Raw genomic sequence first — 18,229 nt, forward strand, 5'->3', positions numbered from 1 at the left:
AGCTACAGAAAGATATGACATCATCAAAGAAATGCCGTGTATTCTAATGTTGAAATGATCAGCTCTCTGGAGCTAGTAGTTTGCATGGCGTCCAAATTTCCTGTGATTGAGTATTGCTATGTTCCTTCAACAATTTAAATATTTCATGGTGTCCTATGAGTTCATTGCAAATGTTCAGGTCCCCTTGGTGGAGAGGTGGAGAGCTGTGGTTCTAAAGAGTTGTGAACAAAATAATAATAACACTGCTATTGAGATATTGTGCTCAAGAGGCTGACCAAATTAAAAGCAAAAGCCATGTTAAGCATGTTTGTAGAAGTGACAACTTGTCTTGATTAGAGAGAGAATGTGGGTGTTGTGGATGGCATTGGTTGTGAACTGGGGATTGGTTTTTTTTTTTCTCAACAAGGGAAATGGAATTACATTAAAAAAAAAAAAATAGGTGTGCCTGTATGTGACCTGACTTCTTGGATGGCTAATGGGGAATGAGGTGGAGGTAGATTAGACACTTTAGAGTATGGATGCATTGTGAGAAGCTTCTAAGTAATGAGGAGGAAGTTCTCTTCATGCATGTTCCTCTCTTTATCTTTTTCTTTGTATTTTGACTCAATCTCCTTTGGTAGGTACTCTGTACAAAATGGTTAATTGTAACTCTTTAAACATTTGGCCTTCTAAACATGCTAGTCATATGAAGCTTGCTATAGGCCATCTCACAGTTTTAAAGTTCTCTGAACAAATGATGCAGCATCAATGCACATTAGTGTTGAAGAAGATTGAAACCATAGAAATTGAACTACTCAAGTCTAGACATTCAAGGAAGTCATATGCTTCATCATTTCTACATTTCGCTCTATTCGAATTTGCTAAAGAGCTTTGGGGCAAGCAATCAATTGATGAAAACAAGACCTCGGCAATAATTAACACCTAAGCTCGTTTTTTATTAAAAAAAATGTTTACGATAACATTCAGGGAACTCTTCTGAGTCATAGATATGTGTAAGAAAACAGTGTATTGTGTTGAGAAGGGATTTAATTTTTGTCCTGGACAAACTGCCAATTAACTTTATGGTCTTAGGTCAAAGCCCCCTTGCCTACCTAGACCTCACTTCCCTTATCTGCATGTACAACGATGAGTGTGGGTTAGCTGTCTGTGGCTGTGGGTTAACTGTCTCTCGGTGTGAGTTAGTTCTCTCTAGGGCCTTCAAATTCCAATACTGAATACTCAATGAACTTCCCTGCCATGGTGGATTCTTGATGTCTTCTGAAGAACATAAATATCATTGACTCAAAAAGCCAAATAGTTGAATTAAAAGAAGAGGGCATTACTGCTGAAGTTTTTAAAAATGTTTAATTGTAGTAAAAAGATATGTAACATAAAATTTACAATCTTAACAATTTCTTCTAAGTGTACAGTTCAATAATGTTAAGTATATTCATATTGCTATGTAACCAATATCCAAAAATTTTTATCTTATAAAATGGAAACTCTATACCCATTAAACAATAACTTACTCTTCCTCCAGCCCCTGACAAAGACCCTATTTTCTGTCTTTATGAATCTGGCTACTCTGCTACCATGTATAATTATACAGTATTCATCTTTTTGTTACTGGCTAATTTCACTTAGCATGATGTGTTCAAGTTTCATCCACATTGTTACAAATAGCAGGATTTTCTTTTTTTTTAAGGTTGAACAATATTTTATTGTATGCATATATCACATTTTGTTTATCCATTCATTCATTGATGAATATAAATTGTTTCTACCTTTTAGTTTTTGTGAGTAGTGTTGTTTCAAATGTGGGTGGAACTACTGTTGAGTTTTAAAGGAGAGGGTTGCATATTTATTTTCTCCGAGCCCCAAGGACATTGCAGTACTGTCAATACTCTTCTGATTTCATCTAGAGAGTTTCCAGAGGTAAGGGAAGTAGGTCACCAGGGTGCTTAAACTCCATTCTGGGGGACCCATGCGGGGATTATTTGAAATATCATTTCCAGATGTGTCTTAGGGCTAAAATGTATTTCCTTCTGTTTTATTGGCAGTCATTAAAGAAAACAGCTGGGAAAGAGAAAAACAAAGTTATGTCTTCCAAAATGTGAAAGTTCTTTACCATTGGGACAGTTTTATCACGAACTTGAATCTCTACAGACAAGTCTAATTTTTAATTAGTTACAGATCCAAACCTTTGCAGAAAAAAGTCCCTGGGGAATTAAAAATGTTTAGCCCCATGTATTATTACTTCGAAAGTGTTACACAAAAAGGTATTAATATCTGTGAATAATTAAGATGCGTGAGTTTACCTGACCTTTTTTAAGCAAGAGTCTCAGAACTTTTCAAGGAAGGTTTTTTGTTGGTTTGTCTTTAAGAAAGTCATTTTTTTAAGCCAAATTAAGACTCCTACTTTTAGGTGTTCGATCACTAATTGAGTGTATATGTTTGTCTTAGAAGCAGCAAAGTGCTGCCTGATAACTGAAGCCACTTCTGTACTTCCCATATCTGTATTTTGTTTGTTTGCTTTTGTACTTTCTGCTACCTCGAGCACTTTTTTTTCCCCTAAGAAACTCTATAAAGCTCATGTTGAATGCATCTAGAAAATCTTTTAATGAAGAAAGGCTTTAAACATCACTGACAATATATATATATATATATATTTTTTTATCATACTCATATATAAAAATTTGGGGGAAATGTCATCAAGGGAATCCATTCCAAATTAGATGCTCACTTTGAAATAGGAACTAAAATAAGAAAATAAATCACTCAGAATCCATAATTTCCATTTTCCTATACCTTTGACAAATACATGTGTGGCGGTCCCACACATGCATCATTCTAGGTAAAATTCCATATTTAAGACCTTTACATCAGCATTTCCCATAGCAATGTAATATATATAATTTTAGTGTTGTTAGTAGCCACATTAAAAAATAAATAGGTGAAATTAATTTTAATGATGTATTTTAGTAACCCAATATATCAAAATTTCAAGACGTAATCAATATAAAAATTGTTAATGAAGTATTTTAGTTTTTGGTATTGAATTTTTAAAAACTTGTGTATATATTATACTTACAATACATCTCAGTTTGGACTAGCCATATCAGGGCTTAATAGTCACATGTGCCTAGTGGCTACCATATTACATAATACAACACATGTAGTATCAGATGGCTGTTTTTCATTTGAACTGTTCTGCCCTTCATAATAGTTTTATATATGTTTATATGTGCAATTTATGTTTACGTAATTTATATTTATATTGTGGTCACATTTATTTATAAATGTTATAAAATTTTTAAAAGCCTAGTTTTCAGACATTAATGAGTGAGTATTTATCCTACCAAACTTTGTTCACAAAGCAATTCATCATAGGCTTCTTTGAAAGAGTAAGAGCTTCTGGTTTACTGCGAATGATTTAATTTATAGAAATGTAATTTTCAAACAACTATTAATGAGCAACACAAGCACTATATAAACCAAGAAACACCTATATATATCCTTACAATAGAGGAATCTAATTGGAATTCAAACCTCAGTCCTCCTGAGTAATAGAGGTAAAATCAGGATAAAACATTTGGAACACCTAGTTACTGTGATTCTCACATCACTGTGAGAGAACAAATGCTTTACCTCTACTCAGATATCTAAATGGCTCTAATTTTTTTGGATTAGTGTACAGATTTTCCTATGTTCAAAGTGTAAAGGATGTATCATATCTTCCTTTTGATTCTAGGATTAGACACACACAGAGTTAAAGTTGAACAAAATAAATGTAAACTTACATGTTATAATTTTTAGCTCTTTGTAGAGAGAACGATAGAATGTTAAATGTGGATCTCATATATTTTCTATTTCAACTTCCTCAATTTTACAGGTGAAGAACGACCAAGAATTACTAATGAGCATACACCTAGTCAACACCTATTTAACACCTAACCTTTAATCCTGGCATTTTAACAGAGATAGTGTCTCCTCTTCCCTGCCTTCTTCTTCTTTCTATCACTTACCTTGCTCTTAATCCTAGTTCTAGCTTTCTTTGGTTGTCACAGTAAATACCAAGCCCACTGGACAGTGATCACATCAATCTGGATGGATTTAGGTTCAGGGAGTGTAAGTTTCATGACAACTCATCATTTGTCTAGTCACAATTGCCAAGTTTTGATATCTTCTAAGGCATCCCAAATATGTTCCAATTTTTTTACTCCTATTTCCATGAGACATAATCTAGGGACAGCAACTAATCAACAAGCACAACAGTGGATTTTGTAGTGGAAAGAAAAAAAAAGAAGCAGAGGAAGGGAATTCCCAAAAGAGACGAACAGGAGATATAATAATGCTTGGCACATTGGAGAGGGACCGAGTCTAGAAGTAGTGGACCATTTGGTCTGTATCAAGGCATGGTGACAAAACAGTCTAGGTAGGTGAAAGTGCCAGTTTGTGAATGGTTTTGACTGCTGAGCTAGTTACTGAGTTTGGAAAAATACACAATGGAGAAATGACCACTGATCTGTGTATGTGTGTGTGTACGTGTGTGTGTGCACATGCACATGAACGAGAGTGTTTTAAGCAGATAGTGACATATTTAAGCTGTGTTCTAGAAAGAAATGATTGAGCTAACAATACAGCAGAGGAATTTGAAACAGAGAGGCAAGATGAGAAATAGTTTCAGTGACCATGGGGGAGCTAATTTTGATACTAATCAATTGTAAAAGTGTCTAACATTCATTGTATGCATTATCTCATTTAAATCTTACCATAGTCATGCAAGGAAAGTTCTGTTATTATTCCTGTTTTACAGTTAGGAATTCAGAGAAGTTAAGTAAATTGTTTAAGGATGGGTGACTGGTCTATATCAGTTGTGTCTAAGTATTGATTTAAAATCATGTATTAGTGAAAAAGTTTTGAGCATCCTTTCCCAAGATATCTATTTTGATTTATACATTAACATATGCATCCACATAGTACATCCACACAGTAAATTATCAATAAAGCTTATCATTTAATTGTAGTTGGTGGATCATTTGGTGCAGCCACTAGGTTGTATTCACCCTACCATGGAGACCAGTAGTCTATATGACTGAATTTGAACATCTTTAGAAGTTGCAAAATCTTAAGTTGCAAACAAGTCTCATACCTCTTAGACCTGGCTCCTTCACAAATTCATGTTAACTGTTTGGGCCCTGAAGGCATCTGAGTCTGAGACTCTATATCTCACCATCAAGCTAAACAGGACTATTTGTGCATCTCACCTGCTTATAATCTCTGATTTATTTATTCTTTGACTTGTTCTTACAGAAGTATTTTAAATGGTTGAGCTTAAAGCTTTTCCTAGTGATAATTTAGTTCAGCTGACTTAAACCAAAAGTGAGAAAAATAAGGCACAGAGGAGTATAATAAAATAGCTACTCAAGTAAGAGGCAGAGCCTGGTAGAGACTGAGGATAAGAACTCGGATGCTAACAAAGCTGAGGGTTTTCCTTTCAGATACTCAGGCTACCTTGCTTAATATGTAAATTTCTTGAGTGTCCAGATAGCATTTTACTCACTTGTTAATGCAATTGGCTGTAGAATTATTTTGTAAATTTTGCACGATTAGAACAATTATTTAGGATGGTGGTTTGCAACTCTGATTCCGTTAGAATCATTTGGAGGGAAGTTTTAAAAATTACTAAAGCCCAGGTCTTCACTTGTAAAGGTTCTTTTAAAATCACTCTAAGATGGGCAATCAGGCATTCATATTTTTAAAAAGCTACTCAGGTGATTCTAATGTGTAGCCAGGTTTCAGATATGATTAAAACTTATCCTGATTTAATACCTGTTTTAGGGCAACTGGGAGACAAACATGGTTGTAAATATCGAGACTGAAACTGTTATGAAATTGTTTTTGAGCCATATTATGTAGATTAATGATAGATAAAATACAGAGAATTTGAGAAATATAACTCAAAGGATTGACTTAATAGATATACATTTAATCTTTCATTTTATAACCAAAGAATACATATTTAGTTTTGAAATGACTTCAGGATATATAAAAATTATCATATTCTAGACTTTCAAAATAATAAAAATAGAAACCACTTAGTAATAAATACAAGAACAGTATGGAACAAGTAGTGAAGACAACCAACAAAAAAAGAAGTTTCTGACTGACATTAAAGAATTGTCTAATAAAAGGAATCTTTCATGTTCCTGGATGGAAATGTTCAGTATTACATAAGTTACCAATTGTCTCTAGTTTAAGAATGTAATTTCAATCAAAATAACTGTTTTGGGACTTGAAAATTATCAAATTTATTTTAAAGTTAATACAGAAAAATAAATAGTCAAGAATATCAAAAAAAATTTGGATCTAAAAGGATTGTAGTTGTTTAAAAGAATTAGATAGTTAATTAAAACAGAAGGTACTGTGCAAGAACAGATAGATATACAGAACTGAATAGATATTATAGAAACAAAATTTATGCATAATACTTTAGTATATTTAAATGGCGCCATTTCACATCAGGGGAGAAAAGAAGCATATTCACCACCAATTCTTAAGAAACTGGTTAATGAATAGAATAAAAATTATATCCCTAAATCACGTGTTACACCAAAATAAGTTCAACACATTTTAAGAGGTAAATGTAGAAATGAAGTTATTAGACAATTAGAAAAAGCATTAGTAACAATCAGAAATTAGCAATTATACAAACATTTCTAAGCACAAAGAGAAAGCAGAAAATAATTTTGGACTACATAAAATATAAAAAATTTGCATATTCAAAACATACTATAAATGAAATTAAGAAACATTTGAAAAACATTTGTAATCAGATTCCAGAGGGCATGCAAAGAGATTTCATGAATTGATTTTGGGCAGTCCCCACACTTTAGTGAGTTTTACTTCTAGGAGGCCCACCAGATTCTCACACTGAAGATCTGAGAATGTGTCCCCTTGGGGCACTGTCATGAGAGAGAAAAACTATTCCTTGCGAAATATACCCCGAAGGTTCTCCAAAGAAAAGGCTTACTCTTTCAGGAAATAGTGTTTACCAGAGCTTTATTTCAGTTGAGAGAAGAGATTTCTGCCATTTCAAGTCCTCTCTAGACTTTCTATCTCATCTAAATTAGGCTTAAAAAAAAAAAAAAAAAAAAAAAAAAAGCTATACCACTGGATGTAAACATCATGAAGCAGAGGGAAAAAAAAATCACTAAAAAATTGAGATTTAATCATAAGATTATAGACTACTTCTCTTCCCTCACACTCGACCATGACACCAATAAGGCTCCAGTATCATAATGGTGGATAACAGGGGAAAGAGTTGCATGACACAGACTCCGAGGAAAAATAGTTAGAAAGCCCAAAGTTAAGAGGGAGACCAAAACAAGAACACAAGAGGAATTAAAGACTCTGGGTTCTACAAACTACAATAAATATTCAACACAACACAACCCCTGGTGAAACTAAAACCCCTAGTCCTCATCTTTAAGGCCAATTTAGCTCAATATCTATTACTTGGTACAAAATGTCTGGCTTTCAGCAAAATATTTCAAGGCCCATCAAGAGGCAAGAAAAAAAATACAGTCTGAATAGGTAAAGCTAGCATCAAATCCAAACTCAGATATCACACAGGTATTGGAGTAATCACACAGGGTCTTTAAAATAATTGAGACTAATACACTAAGGGCTATATTAGAAGAAGTAGTAGGTAAAAACTAAAAGAAAAATCTGAATAAACTATAGACTTTAGTTAGTTAATATGTATTAATATTAGTTCATTAATTATAACAAATATGCTCTATTAATGTAAGATGTTATTAATAAGGGAAACTGAGGGTATATGAGAACTCTCAGTACAATTTTCACAATTTTTCTGTAAATCTAAAACTGTTTCATATAAAAAGTTTATTTGAAATATTAATAATGATTTTCTGTGGGTGGTGGTATTATGAGTAATTTAAAATGTTTTCTCTTTGTATTTTTAAGTGTTCCAAATTGTTTATAGTGAACCTATATTACTTCTAAACTCAGAAAAATGTTTTCTAAAATCAAAAAATATTTTATTTAAAAATAAACTTTATTTTTATATGGTAAGCTTCCTGAGAATAAGACCAACATTCTTTTCTTTTTTTTTTCTTTCTTTCCCCACATTCTACCCCCATAATATCTATTATAGTGCCCTACTCATAGTACAGATCAATACATGCTTGTTAACTAACACCAGTTATATTGACTTGTTATAGTGAAAAATTATTAGTTTGGTATTTTTGTTCAGTTTTATTTAAAGAGATCAACTATATGGTCAAAATATGCATGAAGGAATGAGTCAATAAAACACAAAAGAACTGAAGACAAAGTCCAGCATAGTTAATTATTAGATGCAGTGGACCTGAATTTTTTTTAAAGAGGGGCACCTAATTGTTTGAGGGTTTATATCTATGCCAATCGATTTGGCTAAGTTGAGCTCTATCATGAATTATGTCAAAGTCACAAGGAAAGACCCCAAATGAAACTACTGTTTCAGTGAGAGCCAACTTTACAATCTTCAGAGAAGCCAATCCTATAGTTGGCAAGGATTATTTCAGTAAAAATCAATTTTTCAGTGAGGGCATACCTTTCAGAAACTTGCCTTTTGGGCCAATTTCTCTTGCCCTAGCCATGTGCTAACTTCTTTGTCTGCCTCATGTGGACAGAAAGTTTATACAAAACCCTCCTGGCCATGCTTCTGTTATGTGAGGAATCCTAACCAAACTTCAGTCACAGTTGCCTTTATTTTATAAAGATTTAAAGCCAATACTGCCCTCATGCCCTTCATCAATGTCTACAAGAAAGACTGCAGCCAACAGCAGGAGGCCCAAATGCACTGAAGACCATCTAAATTCTGCCTGCTGCCTTCCAGTGGTGAGAACACCCTTAAATTCTTCAAGGTTTACTTCACACCCAGGAGCACAATAGGAAATGCCTCAGGGTTCAAGGTCTTGCATTGTGTGTGGATATGTAAAGTAGCCCATGGCCTTTCTGCCCCAGAAATGACCCTTCTGCACCATCTTTTTTTTTTTTTTTTTTTGTAGAAACAAAATGCAAACAGAGAGCTGGGCTATAGGCTCTTAGTTATGAGGCTTGGATAATTGCCCACACCTGCTCAGGAAAAGAATTCTTAAATATTCCTTGGTCATTCTAGAGAACTCCAACTTCAGTTCCACGGCTGCCTTTGCACACCCAAACCTGGCATTTGGAAATAATAGTTATTAACAGTGCTAATATATTGTTCTCTTTCGTGGGAGTTTTGGTAAAATTAGAATTAAGTTAGTTGGGATGAAATTCCCTCATCTCCAACTGATAAAGAAAGAAAACTGACCAAATGTCTCTATCTTTTAATGTTTATAGCTAGCTAGCTAGCTAGTTAGCTATCTATATCTATCTATCTATCTATCTATCTATCTATCTATCTATCTATCTGTCTGTCTGTCTGTCTGTCTATCTATCTATCTATCTATCTATCTATCTCTATCTCTATCTCTATCTCTATCATCTCTATCATCTCTATCTCTGTCTTTATGTCGTCTATATCTATATCTATATCTAATGTCTCTGTTATGTGAGCAGTCCCAACAAAACTTCAGTCACAGTTGTCTTTATTTTATAAAAATTTAGAGTATTTATATCTAGGTATAGATATGGATACAGATAGATAGAGGATAGATAGATGATAGATGGATAGATAGATAGATAAATATAACCCCAAAATACAAAGTAATTTGCCATAATAAAACAATATAAAATCAATATCTGTGCTCTATTCAGATCACTCCTAACAAAAACCCTTCGCCAGCTCTCCACTTTGTTAATCCATTACGATACTCTTGTCTTGCCAACAAGCTCCTCTCATTTAGAGTATTATGCGTTACTGTTAATTTTCTTCCCCATTCAGCTTTGGAATGAATGTGTTAAATTAATCTCATCTTCTTTTATTTTACAGTATCTTTGTGTTTAAATGCTAATTTTGTAAACATCTGTTTTGATCAAGTTGCAAACCTTTTACTTTTATGAGTAATACATACTTTGAAGATATTACCGCTGACCTTTGTTGGTGAATTAAATATTTTTGTTGTCACTAAATTTTTTTGTAATTGATGCCTTGTTTCTGCCACCTGGATAGCAGGTTTCAAATGAGATATGTTTTGGGGAAATTTTTTACTTAAACACTTTAAGTCAGACAGCTATCACTTTAAAATTGTGTGGCTCTGGAAAAAACGAAGTGTGTTAAATTTTGCAGCATGAGATGAAGGTAAACGGCCATTCAATTTTCCTCTACTTTTGAAACAGTTTTAAAATTTTATATTTGCTAAGAGTAATGTTTTATTTTTTTCTCCCCAGTACTTGTCATTTAATAACACAATTGGGGGAATCCCATTACTTAAAAAACTGCTATGTGACTATCGATGAATCCATCAATCAAAGAGAAATTGTGTATTCAGCTTTCCATCCCCTTAGAAAAAAAAAATTATTTTTCAGAGTCAGATAGTAGAGCCAAATACCACCTAAGAATTCGACCTTCAGTCTCTGGGGAGATGTTTTAAATTCTCTCTGTGTGTCAGCGATCTAGCACAAAGTGAAAGAAATTTTATCTCTCATAGCAAGCTGACGAAAGTGGCAGGATGTTCAAAATACCTCCCAATTTAATGAGTATGTAGGCTGAATCTTGCCTTCATCCTGGAAAAGGTAATCAGAGTTGAAGTACCTCGGAGGAACAAGGTGGAAAAGCCAGACCCATCAAGATGACAAGTTCATTCTCTAATCCATCTTAGAGAAAATTTGTCTCTATTTGGTTATGATCATTCCAGTTCTGTACACAGTAGCATATTCCCAATTCTGGTACCAGAAGAATTTGGTTTATTTAAAAAACTGTTAACAGTTATGGCTCAAATTGTCTGTGTGAATGGGAAATAAATATCTAAGCTCCTTCAATGAACAATGCAATTTCATTGTTTCTCTTGGGTGTTTCTTTAAGCCTTAGATAATGGAAGAGTCTTTGATTAGTGTATAACAGGTTGCTAATTGTCATTTCAAGAACTTATATTATAAAATGATGTGTTAAAGTCAAAAATACATGACAATGTAAAATCGTACAAATTATATATTTAAATTAAATTTTCCCATACCATTAATATGTTGTCTTTTTACTCTTTACAATCTAAAATATAGAGTGATAAAATTTACATCCTTTTAAGCACAAAAAACAGTTGTAAATGACAATTATACTTGTGTTTTGTGTTATGTCTTTTACCATTTGCATTATCTGATAAGAAAAAGAAAGAGGGGATTTCTCTTGCGTTTTTATTATGCTGACCAAAATGCTCTTCCTTTTTCTCCCTTCTTCATTATATAAATAATACATACTTATTGCAGAAGTCTTGGAGGATATAGAAAAGTAAAAAATCAAAATGATCTGCCATATGGTGTAATTACATCAAACATTAAAAAAGATTACCTTTTGAACATGGTTTTGTATCTGGATTTTATTACTAAACATTATACCATTTTTATGTTATTGTAAAGTTTACAAAAAGGTAAGTTTTGATGCTTGTACATTTTCCACCAGAGGATTTTACAATAACAGATTTAACTATTCATCTAATTTTGCATATATAGCTTGATTCTGTGTTTTTGAAACATCACGAATAATATCGTAATAAATAATTTTGTCTATAAATCCCTTTGCACATGACGATTTTTTTTCCTCAGGATAAATTTATGAAAGAATTTATAGGGTAATAGTCTAATTTTGCCAAAGGAAATATATATTTTTGAAAGTGTCTAAATTTCCCTTGAGAAAAAATGTACTGATTTATAGTCCCATTGCAGGGTATGAAAATGATCATTTTACATGCTTATTTATGATTCCTATTAACTCTTAAAAAAAAACTTTGAAGAATGAAAAATATTTAACTTGTTTTAATTTGCATTCGAAAAATTCTCGAGATTTAGCTTTTCTCCATTAATTATTTGGAAATTATATTTCCATAAATATGCTTCTTTTGTAAATTTACTGTTCATTTCTTTGGTCTATTTTTTCTATGGGTGATTTCTTATTGAATTCTAAGAGCTCTTTATATATTAAGGATACCAACTTACTATATTTATGCTACAAGCATTTTTTTCCATTTCTTGCTTGCTTTTCCATGTATAAGTTTCTTCTATGTATAAAAGTTAATTTTTATGTCACCAAATCTATTATTTCTTTTGTTAATATGCTTAGAGAGCCTCACTCAGATACGTTCTAATTATTTTATGATTTTCTTCTTTTTATATAAATCTCTAATCATCAGAAATTTACTTTGGGGTATAGTTTGAAATAAAGATTTTATTTATTTTTTCCCCAAATAGTAAAATATTTTTCCTGCTAAATTTGTCCATTTCTCTCACAATTTCATATTTACCATATACATAATTTGCACATATACCAAAATCTTTTTCAGGCTTAAGCATGCTGTTTTATTGACTATTCTTATTTATTATTATTGCATCTTAATAGTGATAACATTATAATATAATACATTTGTTAGAGTAAGTTGAAGAACTTTTCCCCCCTTACGCTCAGGAATACTGCTCCTAAAGTATCTAACACAGGATTGTGCAATATGAAAAATTCCACGTTCTTTCATAAAAAATTTATATCATGAGTTATAAAATGTAATCATTTTGCATTTCACCTATGAAATTGAAATTTGTCCTGCAATTAATGTTTATAAATAGCAGTCATGAAATAGTTATTATTTCAAGCATTAGCTTGATCATAGCTATTTATATTGTTTCTGCAATTATATTTTGTGCATTGCTGACATTATGTGAGTAAAATTTGTATAATTTAAGATGTCTTCAAGATTACATTCTGTGCCTTAAAAAGAAGCTATTGTATATAAAGAAGATGTGAAAACCAAACTGAGGGCATATTTATTGTTAAAAGAAGACCTTAAATTTTATTATATCTAATAAGAGAAACACCTATTTGCTTTATATGACCTAAGCAAGGAAGATGCCTCCAAGGAAATGACTAAGATACATGAAAAGTACTGCCTGTCATTCACTAAGCAATGAAACTAAAGACAGTAGAAGTTGTCAAGTCTTTTGGAATAGATCAAAGAAATTTCCAAGCAATGAGGAATATATGTGACTGGTTTATGAATTGTGCAGAACTATTTGTAAGGCATCGAACATTAAATTATCAGAAACTTCTTGCTGACTTTAAAGAGAAGCTGCTTAGCTTCCAGCATCATGTGATTCAATTGAATAAAAGTGTTGATATCAAAACTTGCAAAGCGGGTGTAAGTTACTTGGAGAAAAATATTGGAGAGAGTAAAAGAGTACTTTTTAAAAAACATTCTGAATCATCAAACCTCTTTAAGGCACCAGAAATAATATGGTAGCAACATTTCTGTCTAAATAAGTATATATATATTTTTTAAGTGAGAAGAAATGATTGTATTAAAATTTAATTGCCAGTATCAGTACTACATAAAATAATGGCATATCTCATAATGGCTATATAGTATTTTATATTGAATTAAGACTTAACATTAGTTGCCGGATTCTCTTCTTTAACGACTTAGTATACACATAGGATGAATATGCCTTTGTATTATGAAACTCTATAAACAGATTTTGAACTCTCAACAACTACAGTGTTGCTAAAGTTTTCGAAGGCCATTACAGCATGGCAATGTCCATGTAGAAAAACATCTGTCTGGTTAGGAAGCCTGAGAACTTGGAAGTTGGTTTTTCAAAGCCAATTCATATCTAGGGTTCGACTTTCCAAGTTCCTTTCACTTTCAGTAACTTTTTTAGACAGTCTCAGGTCTTTTGGGGATAACTTTGAGTGTTCATGCATTCATAATTCCAATCTACACTTTCTAACAAGACCTTTAGTATCTGGATTCCCCACACCCGATCTCCTCTGTGAAGTCTCAGAACCATCAGAGAATTGACGGCTCTACCCTTTTGTCCTGAGAAGTGTTAGAATTTGAATGTCTATTTCCTTCATTCACATACTTAATGTAGACTCCAAATGCAAATTTTATCTTTGTTGTTCTGCCTTTACTAATCTCTCTTATCAGTGACAGAGACTGGACAATCCTCCCCTGTCTCTGGTGGTGTTCTCTCGCTGCCAGGGATCTCCTCTGTGTGACTATCTTCCTAGACCTTCGTGAAGTTTCTTTCCTTCCCTTTTTGTATTTTCTGGTACTTCTGGCACTCTTAAAAAAGTATAAAATACCTCTTTCACCTTTTGCCTTTTTCTACCCCATCTTCCTTTGTATTAAATTTGTAATCTCTGGAACATGGTCATTACCCAGAATGCCAAATGTAGGTCAATTGATGTTGCTGTGAAAAGCACTATAAAAAAGGGAAGCATACAGCTTCTTCATGCTCATTACAGAGAAAATACAAGATCTACAATACTGCTTTGAGGGAAGAAAGTGACTATGCTCTAGCTCTTACTGTGTAGTGTTACTACCAAAAAGCATTCAGAAAATAAAAGCTTAATAAATTATACACATAGTGTATCCAATATATTTATAACATAATTTAAAACAATCTTTCTTTTCTATTGACTTGTGATGTCAGCTTTACCATATACATAATTCTTACAGTTACCATATTGCCATGCATTTCATATTATATTATCTTCGATTAAATCCTAGATCGTGTGTACAAGGCACAGAATCAGGAATTGTTTGAAGGCAGGAGGACTCTTGTGTTTTTGTAGGTTTGGTAGTTTTAAAATATACTCATAAAACTTCTGACTATTCTCCCAATTTAATGTGGAGCTCAGTTCTTTTCTCCTTGAGTGGGGGCTAGACCTAGTGACTTACTTCTAACAACCAGAATATGGTATGTGACTTTTGAGACAACGTGATAGCTAGTCTCGCTCTATCATTTTGATTCCTACACAGATAGTCTAGTATTCATCACTCTCTTTGGGGGGAAAAGACAGCTGCCAGTTTGTGAGTATGCTCAAGCAGCCCTAAAAAGAAGTCCATGTGGCAAGAAACTGCATTGTCCCGCCAATAGCCAGAGAGGAACTGAGGCTCCCTGCCAACAGCCATGTGAGTGACTATCCTGGAAACAGATGTCACAACTCCTGTAAAGCCATCAGATGATTTCAGCCCCAGCTGACATCTTGTCTACAACCCTAAGAAGGTTCTGGAGCTTGAATACCCAGCTAAGTGGCTCCAAATTTCTGGTCCACAAAAACCTTGACATAATTAATGTTTGTCGTTTTAACCTGATAAGTTCTGGAGGTAATTTACAATAGAGAATTAAACAGAAACAAATGATTGTAGCCAAGGTAGATCATACCTCCCAAGCATTTGCTGGTGGAAATAGCTGAAGTCCCAGAGAGTAGGCCTTTGGGATGTGGTTAGATACATTCTGCCTCAACCGCACCAGTTTATAAATCCTTTTTCCAACATCTCCATCCCCTTCCCTGTGTGGTGGGGTAGAGGGTGGGATAGCCTCATGTTTCCTAGTCCCCATATGGAAGAGGAAAGATTATTGTTCCTAAAAGTCATGCTATAAGCACTTTGTTATATATAGTCTTAGGCAGCTATTATCCATATTGAAAGATGATTTCAAGGCACAGAGAACATGAGGCTAATCTAAGCTGTTACGCAACACTGATAGAACTATATTTTAATTTTTGGAATTTGTCATTTCAACCATATCTACTAGAAATCAAAATGATAGATACATATTATCAGTGCTAATTCTTTGAGCATAAAAATAAGGCCAGAATAAGAAGGTGGAAGAAAAAAGGAACTAGCATTTTTTGACAACTCACTATATTTTAGGTATTGAGATAGGCAAGATTAGCATACCAAAAATGTGGATGTAGTTACCTCCATTGATATTGGTCTACTTCCTTTGCTCCTAACTTTGATGCCAATAATCTATGCACTTAATTTACCCCTTCATTTGCATGGCCAGATTTCTCTTGGTCACAGACTTAGTTTATCTACTTCTTGCTTATACTTTTTAATGTCTTCTCTTGGGTTTGCTGATTGAACAATGGTCAAATAAAAACACTTTGCATTAGTTGTGCCCTCCACCTCCAAATTTCTTTTGTCATATTTTATCATTCTACATGAAGTTCCATTTTTATCTATCATGATCCCTGATCTATTCTACCCATCTAGTTTAGACATAAGTGTCTTGTTAACACCATGTGGTATTATGGGCACTGATAGAAAGTTACGTAATTTAAAGAAAGGTGTTGTGATCACCGGTAGTAATACAAAAAAAATGGTTTCGTAAAAATTTATTAATTCTCAAATATTCTTATCATACTCTTGCACATATTCTATCTGATTTTGGGATTACTACTCAAGTGATTTTAGTTTTCTTTTACCTGCAATTACAATGTTCTGCCAGTAATCAGACCTGGTTGGGAATCTGTGGTCCAAACAGTCATATTTTAGAAACAGGTAACACAGAGATAAATGAGTAATTGTGCCCACTTGGTGATTTTTAATTCAAATAAAAATATTTATCATATAAGATAAAATTGTTATTGTCAAAAAGGAAGTTCTGAAAAGAAATGTAAACACTCAGATCTGCTCTGAGTTACTCTAAAGGCTAACCCTGGTTGATCCCTGAACTTGACTTGACTATTTTTTCAACTTAAATTTGTTAAGTTGGATTCAAAGTCTCCTTGGTATATGTACATGGTCAAGGATTTGGGGCTTTGCTGCCTTTCAACCAAAAGCTTTGCCTGCATTCTGTAATTCAAAGGCAAAGGGGATTTTTCTTTTAATTTTGCTACTCAACAGTTTACTTTAAAAGAAAAGATCATATATATTATTTGTGAGACAAGATAAAAGAATATAGTTATAAGTATTTTCAACCGCTCCCCACCCTCAAGAAACCATCTTGGAAAGCAAAAAGAGGAATTTTTTTTTTTTTTTTGCTGGTTGTGTGAGTTCTTAGGTATACTTTTGTTCAACAGAATCTTGGTAAAGGAGGAACAGGGAACTTGAAAGAAGTCAGAGAGGTCAAAATAAGTCACATATAAAAGAGTCTGCACCAGAGACAGATCAGGCAGGATACAAGAGATGCTGCATTAGCTAGGCTGAGAGAGAGAGTTTGGGGAGTTGAATTACGAGGAGGAACAGGGACTTTGGGGCATCTGCCATATGTGAAAAGAGCTGACAGGGTTGGAAAGAAAATATTTCCAACTTTTTTCTAAATGCGCTTCCCTTTAGATGTTTTTTTATGAACGGCTGCAGTAAAACTCTACATTATTTTTCAATTATTTTGAATGCTAGACTGATGCTCCTTTAATGTGAAATTATACCCACAAGGGGCCATGAAATGGCTGGGTTTTATATACATAATACATATTATAAACTTTTTTTTTTGAAGGAAGGAGAGAACTGGCCCCAAATTGCTTTTATCTTTAAATATCTTAGACCTATTTATGATGCTTCCCTCAGTAGCAAGCTATACAACACACAGCAAGCTCTTCAAATTAGTTTTGCAGTACTGAAACTCAGGAAGTAGCCAATAAAACACAATTTGCAGATGTAAGGGAGTGGCCAAGCTTGTACTTCTAAAGTGGCTCCATTTGACTTTTCCTTTCTACCGTGTTCTATGACCTCTAATTCATCCCCATCTGTCTCCAATGGTCTAGCCTAAGAATTTGTGACTTGATAATGTTATTCTGTTTCCCTCTATGTGACATTTCTGGTTACCTCTTAACTCTGCTGGCCTTTGGCTCTGGGATTAATCCCTGAGTTCCAGTTCCCTTACAGCTGATCTTATCAGCCATTTTCATTGTCTTGGTTTCATCATTATGTGGTAGGGCTCATGGGCTCCCTTGGAGTACAACTACTTTCTGTTTTCAAGCAGCCTTTGAAAGTGGTAAAAAGCAACAAACAGAAACAGTAATTATTTTTACTGGAAATGCGATTTGTTAAGATCTACTCTATCTTAGAACATTTTATCTGGAAACAACAAATAAGTAGAACTTTATAGGGTTTATACGGGAGGTGCATAGTGTTGTCAGTCAATTATTTATTTTTCAAAGTCAAACTATCAATGAACAAATCAGTTCATATATATTTGTGTATTAAGTTAAGAGCTAATGCTTATCATTTCTCAGAAGGCTCAGTTAATTACTGGCTTAGAACCAAACCTCCCATTGCAATTATATAAGTTTGGCACCTGCACAATGAATATGGCCAAGTGAATT

Source organism: Rousettus aegyptiacus, unplaced genomic scaffold, assembly GCF_014176215.1.
Source record: "Rousettus aegyptiacus isolate mRouAeg1 unplaced genomic scaffold, mRouAeg1.p scaffold_m13_p_3, whole genome shotgun sequence".
Classification (NCBI taxonomy): domain Eukaryota; kingdom Metazoa; phylum Chordata; class Mammalia; order Chiroptera; family Pteropodidae; genus Rousettus; species Rousettus aegyptiacus.